Raw genomic sequence first — 8754 nt, forward strand, 5'->3', positions numbered from 1 at the left:
TGAAGAAGGATTGGGAAAAGAGTAACAGTACAACTTTTAGGTATTTTTCAAGGTCCTTCTTCAGGAGGACCTGGACATATCTTTATTCAAAAGATTCTGGGTCTGAAAACTGGCTCAAGTCTAGAAACTGGTCCACGAGCTGAGATTTCCTTGTGTTATGATCCAATGTAGCCTTCCTTTCATTTGTTTGAACATCTTTCTGCTTAAACAGATTGAACAAACACGTAGCATTCTTGGAAACACCATGACTGATTAGCCAGTACCAAAGGTTCCCATGAGTCACGCCTCCATAAAATTTACTTTGCCTGTACTGACCATTATTTGTTAGGCCATTATGGACATTGTTTATGTTTCCCATTGTGATAATTATGCTTACCTTGCCTTTGATGATTCAGTGCTGCCATCTGGCCCCTGCTGCTCTGCGGCCCAATTGAACCCATCTCAATCCATCCAACTGAGCAGCAGCATCTCCAACCTAAGGTCTGGCGCAAGAAAAGGGGCGACAACGGAGTTCTTCTAGTGTGCTCTCACCATTTTGGGTCTTATAAAATTAGTGAGGAGCATGTCTTTTGGGCCTTTACAATGTAATAGAGGATTAGGTTTTACACAGTGTACCCACTCAGCATTGGAACTTCCCTGAGTTTTAAAAGCCCCACATCAACACTTAGCCAAGGGATATCAGCCATCTCCTGCTCCCTTTTAGTAGGTCACCTTTTGGCAACGTTTCAGCCAAACCAATCAAGCTTTTGACACCTTTTCTTAACTGTCCAGGCTTCCATATTGTATTAGTCAGGGTTTTCTTTTCTTTTCTTTTTTTTTTTTAAATTATTTATTTATTTATTTATTTTATGAGTACACTGTCGCTGTCTTTGGACACACCAGAATAGGGCATCCAATCTCATTACGGATGGTTGTAAGCCACCATGTGGTTGCTGGGATTTGAACTCAGGACCTCTGAAAGAGCAGTCAGTGCTCTTAACCGCTGAGCCATCTCTCCAGCCCTAGTCAGGGTTTTCTAGAGTCAGAGAACTTATGGATCGTCTCTAGATAGTAAGGGAATTTGTTATGATGACTTACAGTCTGTAATCCAACTAATCCAAACAATGATCAGCTATGAATGGGAAGTCCAAGGATCTAGTAGTTGCTCAGTCCCACAAGGCTAGTAGATTTCAACAGATGTGCTTGCAAGTAAATGCAAGCAGGCAAAGAAAAGAATCTTCCTTTTTCCAAAGTCCTTATGGAGGCCTCCAGCAGAAGGTATGGCCCAGACTAAAGGTGTGTATGTACCACTACGCCTAGATCTGGGACTTGTTTTGTCCCAGGCTGACCTTGAATTTAGAGATCTCTTTGTCTTAGTCTCCTGGGATTCATAGCCACTAGGCCTCAAGATCTCCATGCCAAGATCCAGGTCAGAAACTTGTGTCTCCCAGCCTCAAGATCTGGATCACAGGTGAGCCCTCCAATTCTGGATTGAAGTTCATTCCAGATATAATCAAGTTGGAAATCAGTAATAACCATTACACATATTAAACCTAGAATCTCTACTCAGTGGGCCCATATCAGCAAACTCAGCCTGATCCAGTTTTGTGTTCCTTCCACTGTTATTCCACACCCTTAAAATTCATTCCTGCCAGGCAGTGGTGGCACACGCCTTTAATCCCAGCACTTGGGAGGTAGAGGCAGGTGGATTTCCGAGTTCGAGGCCAGCCTGGTCTACAGAGTGAGTTCCAGGACACCCCGGGCTATACAGAGAAAACCCGTCTCCAAAAAACCCAAAAAAAAAAAAAAAAAAAAAAAAATTCCCATGAATATTCCCCAGTCTTCTGCTTGAATGAATTGGAAGACTCAAGCTCATTTGTTAACAGACCTCTTCACGGACTACCCTTTCTATCTCCTAAGAGCCTGAAGTTTGGTTATACATTTAGAGGCAACTTTTTTTTTTATTTTGTTTTGTTTTTTGTTTTTCGAGACAGGGTTTCTCTGTATAGCCCTGGCTGTTCTGGAACTCACTCTGTAGACCAGGCTGGCCTCGAACTCAGAAATCCACCTGTAGAGGCACCTTTTGAAGGGCTCTGAGAGACATCAGGATTGTCATGTCTGGCGTCTCCTTCAGGGAAAGTCACTGGTTATTCAGCAAACAATGAAGGGTTAATTTCCCCAGGCAAAGAAAGAGAAGGCAATACTGCAGAGGATTGTGGTATGTCTTCTGCTAAAGGAGGGGAGACTACTTCCTCAGGTGAGGTAAACCCTTAAGAATTCTAAGGCGTTGGTACTCAACCTGTGGGTCTTGACCACCAAAGGAGTCATAGAGCAAATATCTTGCATGTCAGATATTTACACTAGGATTCCGAACAGTAGCAGTGATACAGGTATAAAGTAGCAATGAAATAATTTTAGGGTTTCAGTCACTACAACATGAGGAACTGTACTGAAGCAATAGGAAGGTTGAGAACCACTGCTCTAAGGATTCAAAGTTCTAAGCCCCAACCTCCCACGCATCCCCATCTCAAGATACAAGATTCCTTTTCTTACCATCAGTGCCGTTACTTCAACCACCAACACACAAGCCAGGGGCTGGCATTTTTGTTATAATTCAGCCAATTTTGCAATGAGGGTTTCCATTTGATTTTCCACAATTTGAACTCTATGGCTGGCTACTGTAGAGAAGATGCTCTTCCAGGGCATACTTAGAAAACTTTAGACTGTGTATACTTATCTGGAGCCAGCCAATTGTATCACAGGGTTAATTCTTTTTCCTTGTTACTGTATCCTGAGATGCTAGAAGTTGGTCAGTGTTACCAGGAATCTCATTCTTTTGCCAGTTTATCCAGAGAAGTGAAAAGCAACCAGAGAGTATCACTTTCTTTTCCATAAATTGTCTAAAACTATGCATAGTCAGGTGAAGTGGTACACACCTTCGATCCCAGCACTCCGGAGGCATAGGCAGGCAGACCTCAAGAGGCAGAGTATGAGACCAGACAGTATACACAGAGGACTTAAAAAAAAAATGTGGGACTGGAGAGATGGGTCAGTGGTTAAGAGCACTGACTGCTCTTCCAGAAGTCCTGAGTTCAATTCCCAGCAACCACATGGAGGCTCACAACCATCTGTAATGGAATCTGATTCTCTCTTCTGGTGTGTCTGAGGACAGCTACAATGTACTCCTGTACATTGTATTTTATGTACAGTGCACATAAAATAAATATATTATTCTTAAAAAAAGAAATTAGGAAAAGTTTTATGTATAGAGTCACTAAATTTCTTGCTCCTTTCAATAGGTAAATCAGCTAATAAAATGAATTTATCTCAGTAAGTTCTTCAAATAGTTTACACTATGGGTTGTTCATGTAGCTTGTGCTTCTGGGAGAGGCTTCAGGAACTGTAGATGCTGGCAACTTGGAAAGCCTGTTTCAAATACTTAAAACAATTCATGTGGTCCTCTAGAACCCCTCCTGGTACAACAGTCTGTATTAACCAGGCTTCTCTAGAGAACAGAACTGATCTATACATATTAAAAACAGATTTATCTGAGTAGTGTACAAGCTGTGGTCCCGCTAGTTCAGCAGTGGCTGTTTCCTGATGGAAAGGCCAAGAATCGGGTAGCTGTTCTGACCACAAGGGTGGGTGTCTCAGCTGGTCTTCAGTCTATGCTGAAATTCCAAAGAAGTAGGTTCTAGTACCAGCGAAGGAATTCCTCAGCAGCAAGGTAGAGAAACTTTCCAACACCAGAGAGGGAAAACAGGAAAAAGCAAAAGGCTTCTTTCTTTCAAATCATTTATATGGGCTACAACTAGAAGATATGGCTCAAATTTAGGATGGGGCTTCTGATCTCAAATGACCCAGATTTAGGGTGAACCTTCTAGTTTGAAGTGACCCGGATGTAGAGTGTGTTGTCCCATATCAAATGATCTTATTAAAAAAAAAAACCAAGGCAAACAAGCAAACAAACAAACAACAACAAACCAACCCTCCAATGCCCCACGAGCGTGCCCAGCTGCCTTCATTTTAGTTGATTCTACATGTAATGAAAGTGGCATCTAGGATTAACCATTCAATGTCCTCACCTACATTCAGTGTCCCCAAACAAACAAAATCAATGTAGTGAAACAGTCCAGATCAAACAAAGTGAGGAAAGAATTTGAATGGCTCTAAAAAAAAAAAGTTTAAAAAAATTGATTGCATGTGGGGCCAGTGAACCATGCCACCGGACAGAAGAACTGGTAAGGTTGAGTGAGCCCAAAACGTGTGAAACTCAGACTGAATACAGTAGGCGTGAGGCCTGCTCCCTGCCAAAACCTGTTCTGGAACACTTAACCAGGACATACCTTTGAGAGGACTTTAACAGTCAGTCATATGGGAGAAACATCTGAAGTCCTTCCCCATACTGATAGAGCATCCTTACCACCTCAAATGGAGCCAATGGATCCCATCTGTATCCCCCCCCCCTACTCCTCAATGTTTATAAAGTCCTTATCCACATGGAATAAAGTGCACAGGTTATTTCACCAAGAATTGTCTGAGAGTGGCTGTTTTACTGAACTGTAACACATTGGGGAAGAGTTTTCTTTCCCGAAGCATTCATTGCTGGACCTTAGACCTGCCTGGCAGCCAGGGCTCACAACCCTGCTGCACCTGCTGTCGCCCACTGCCGGCTTGTCGCTGCAGTTGGCATTGGCTCTGGTAGTGGACCAAACCCGGGACCCTGGCTACCTGCCCTGCACTGCCTTCTCTTCGGAGAACAGTAACACTTTGGTGGTTTCTGGCAGGATCAGAGATCCAGGGAACCCCTGCGGAGGACGACAATAGCAAGCTCATGAAAATACATTGAATGTATCAATCACCAAGGCAATAGAGATCAAAATGAGGTACTACATCTACCCATAGGATGACTGAATAAACAGACAAAAATCCCCAAATAGCAAAGTTTGGCCAGGCGTAGAGAAGTTGGAACTCTTGCAGTGAGGGACTTCACAAAGCATCCCCAAAAAGTTAAGCAGAATTTCCATAGCCTCTAGCAGTCTCACTCCTGGGCATACACCCGAAGACATGAGAGCAGGCACTTGAAGAGATGATTGGATGCTCACAACAGCATCCTCCAGTACAGCTGAAGGGGTTTCTCTAGCAACAAGTACACTCACGGATGAACCACATATGACAGATGCATGCAGAGGAATGTTACTTGTCTTTAAAGGGAAGCGAAAACTGCGACACAAACCGCAGTGTGGAGATTTTAAGTGAAATCAGCCTGACATAAAAGGGTAGATGTTTTATGCTTCATGAAGTACCTAGGATAGTCAAGCCACTGAAAAAGAAAGTAGGAAAATGTTTACCAAGGGTAAGGGAAGAAAGGGGACAGGAACGGGGAGCTCTTGCTTGATGGGTACAGAATTTCAGTTTAAGATACTAGAAAAGTTCTAGGCATTGATAGTGATGATGGCCATACAATAATGTGAATGCACAGTAGCCTCTCTCTCTCTCTCTCTCTCTCTCTCTCTCTCTCTCTCTCTCTCTCTCTCTCTTTCTCTCCGCCCCCCCCCCCGTGTGTGTGTGTGTGTGTGTGTGTGTGTGTGTGTGTGTGTGTGTGTTATGTTGCTGGATATTAAACCCATGGCCTGAGTTCTTGAATTTTTCAGATAGAGTCTTACTATATATATTAGGCTTCCCTTGAACTTGCTTTGTGCATCCTAGGCTGGCCTAAAACTAAAATCCCCCTTCCTTACCTTTCCGAGTGCTGGATTTGCAGGCATGCACCAGCACACCTAGCTCATGAATGTGCTTAACACCAATAAATTTTATGTTCCATAGTGGTTGATGTATAAAATTTTATGTTGTAGAATTTTTAACCACAATAAAAGTGTGTAGGCAGCTCACATGATCATAAAGTAAATATATACTGCTAGGAAAGTTGCAAGGAAAAAAACCAGACCCTCTCAGTCTTCCTGGCTCTTCAATTTCTTCTCTATGAGTGACTAAAAGATCTAGTTTTCAGCTTTTAGTTCCATATCGCTTCTTCTTTTTCTTAAAAAATTAAGAAGAGAAAAGAAAGGTAAATTCACAGAGACAGGAACATAATAGAAGCTCCTGGGAGAGAAAGGTTATAGGAAGTTTAATCTTTAATGAGGACAAAGCTGAGTTTGGGATAATAGGAAAATCTGAAAATGGTGATGATTAGCAGTGATATGAGTCTACCTGACAGTGCTGAGTTACACTGGGAAGGATCAAGGTGGAAGCCAGGCTTGGGGGGGGGGGGGCAGGATGGGAACCTGGAATCCCAGCTGCTCAATGTTTTAAATGATAAAGATTCAGGTTCAGTAGATAGATAGGCTTAGACAGATCTCAGGGGAATCTGATCCATCCTAAGGCCAGCCACTCAACAGCAGGCGAAGCTGGAATAGGAGGCACAACAGAACTGCAAAACAAAGGCAATTTCTCATATTTAGAGACTTTATATGGTGTTTCTCAACCCCTCTTTGGGGGGGTCACACATAAGATATCCTGTATATCAGATTTTTACATTACAATTATAACAGTAACAAAATTACAGTTGTGAAGTAGCAATAAAATAATTTTATGGTCAAGGGTCACCACAACATAAGGAACTGTATTAAAGGGTAGCAACATTAGAAAGGTTGAGAGCTACTGCCTTAGAGGGTAGGAGTCTCTGAGTTTTGAGAGAGGGGTTACTGAGTTTAGAGGGGAAAGCCTCTGAGCTTAACAGATTAGTGAGGGTCATAGATAAGATATAAAACTGTAACTTAGGAAGCAAATCCTTGTGGGGCTGTTACATGATAGGTGTTCTGCAATCTAGGGAGAGTACTGTATGATATGGCTAATGCCCTGTACCAGGAGTAGCTTCAGTAATCTAGTATTTCAGTATATGTGTATGCATGGTGGGGGTGATGTCCAGGTATGGTGGCACTCGCCTTTCATCTCAGCGCTGGGGAGACAGAGGTAGGAAGATTTCTGTGAGTCTGAGACTAGCCTGATCTACATGGTGAGTTTCAGGCCAACGAGAGTTAAACAGTGAGATTGTCTCGATACATACATGCATACACACACACACACACATATGTATATACATACACACTCACATATGGGCCGGAGAGATAGCTAAATGGCTAAGGGCACCTGCCCATTCTTCCAGAGGACCTGGATCTGGTTCTCACCACCTAGATAAGTGTCATACAACACCTATTATTCCAGATCCAGAGATCTGCCACCCTCTTCTGGTCTCCTCAGGCACTGCATGCTCATAGTAAACATAGTGTCTATGTAGGGGAGAACTCATCAGGTAAAGTTGTCATCAAACCTGACAACCTGAGTTTGATCCCTGAATCTCAAATAGTGGAAGGAGAGAATTAAATCTTACAAGTTGTTCTCTGACTTCCACATATATCTTGTGTAATGTGTGTGCACCCCATCTTAGTTAGGGGTTTGTATCACTGTAATGAAATACTATGAGCAAAAGCAAGTTGTTGGGTGGGGGAGGGTTTTTTCTTACACTTTCATATCATAGTTCATCATTGAAGGAAGTCAGGACAGGAACTCAAACAGGACAGGAACTTGGAGGCAGGAGCTGATGCAGAGGCTGTGGACAGATGTTGTTTGCTTGATTGCTCCTTATGGCGTGCATGCTCAGCCCGCTTTCTTATACAGCCCAGTATCACCAGCCCTGAGGATAGCACCACCCACAATGGGCTGGGTCCTCCCCTATCCTTTAGCTGGATCTTTTGTAGGCATTATCACAATTGACATTCTCTCCTTCCATATGGCTCTGGCTTGTCTCATGTTGACATAAAGCTAGCCAGGGCACCCCCCAATAATAAAGTAAAATACAACAAAAGAGGGAGGCTAGCAGAGATGGATCAGTAGTTTAAGGATGTTTATTATTCTATCAGAGAACCTAGCTCAGATTACAGAACCTATATTAGGAAGTTCACCAACACCTGTAAGTCTAGCTCCAAAGGCTCTGATGTCTACTTCTGACATTCTCAGGCACCCATTTCCCAATACACAAAGTAAGAAAATAAATATTTTTAAAAAGAAATGATTTTATAGGATAGGAAACGGAGAGGGGTAAGACCTGTCTTAGCTACGGTTCCCATTGCTGTGAACAGATACCATGACCATGGCAACTCTTATAAAGGCAAACATTTAATTGGGACTGGCTTACAGCTTCAGAGTTCAGTCAATTATTATTAAGGCAGGAAACATGGCAGCATCCAGGCAGGCATGGTACTGGAGGAGCTGAGAATTCTATATCTTGATCAGAAGGCAGATAGAAGAAGTTTGTCTTCCAGGCAGCTAGGAGGAGAGTCTCAAAGCCCACCCCCACAGTGACATACTTCCTCCAACAAGGCCACACCTACTCCAACAGGGCCACACAACCTAATAGTGCCACTCCCTGGGCCAAACACATTCAAACCACCATAAAGCCAAGGGACTTATGAGCATCTATTGCTAGCCTAGCAATAACTTCTTGACGAAGTTGGATAGTTAATGTTAAACCCTCTCCCTTATCCTATGCCACTTGGTCAGATGGACATCCTTGAGTCAGAGACTGGTATCTGTATTCATGCATCAGGAGGATATTAGACACTTGAGTCCATGTGGCATGCTAGCTAGGAGTTTGAGGTTTCCCAGAAGGCCACAGCAGTAAGTGGAGTCAGCTGAAGAGTGACTTTCTTCTTCTTCTTCTTCTTCTTCTTCTTCTTCTTCTTCTTCTTCTTCTTCTTCTTCTTCTTCTTCTTCTTC

The sequence above is a fragment of the Grammomys surdaster genome, unplaced genomic scaffold (genome assembly GCF_004785775.1).
Source record: "Grammomys surdaster isolate TR1022 unplaced genomic scaffold, NIH_TR_1.0 126248, whole genome shotgun sequence".
Classification (NCBI taxonomy): domain Eukaryota; kingdom Metazoa; phylum Chordata; class Mammalia; order Rodentia; family Muridae; genus Grammomys; species Grammomys surdaster.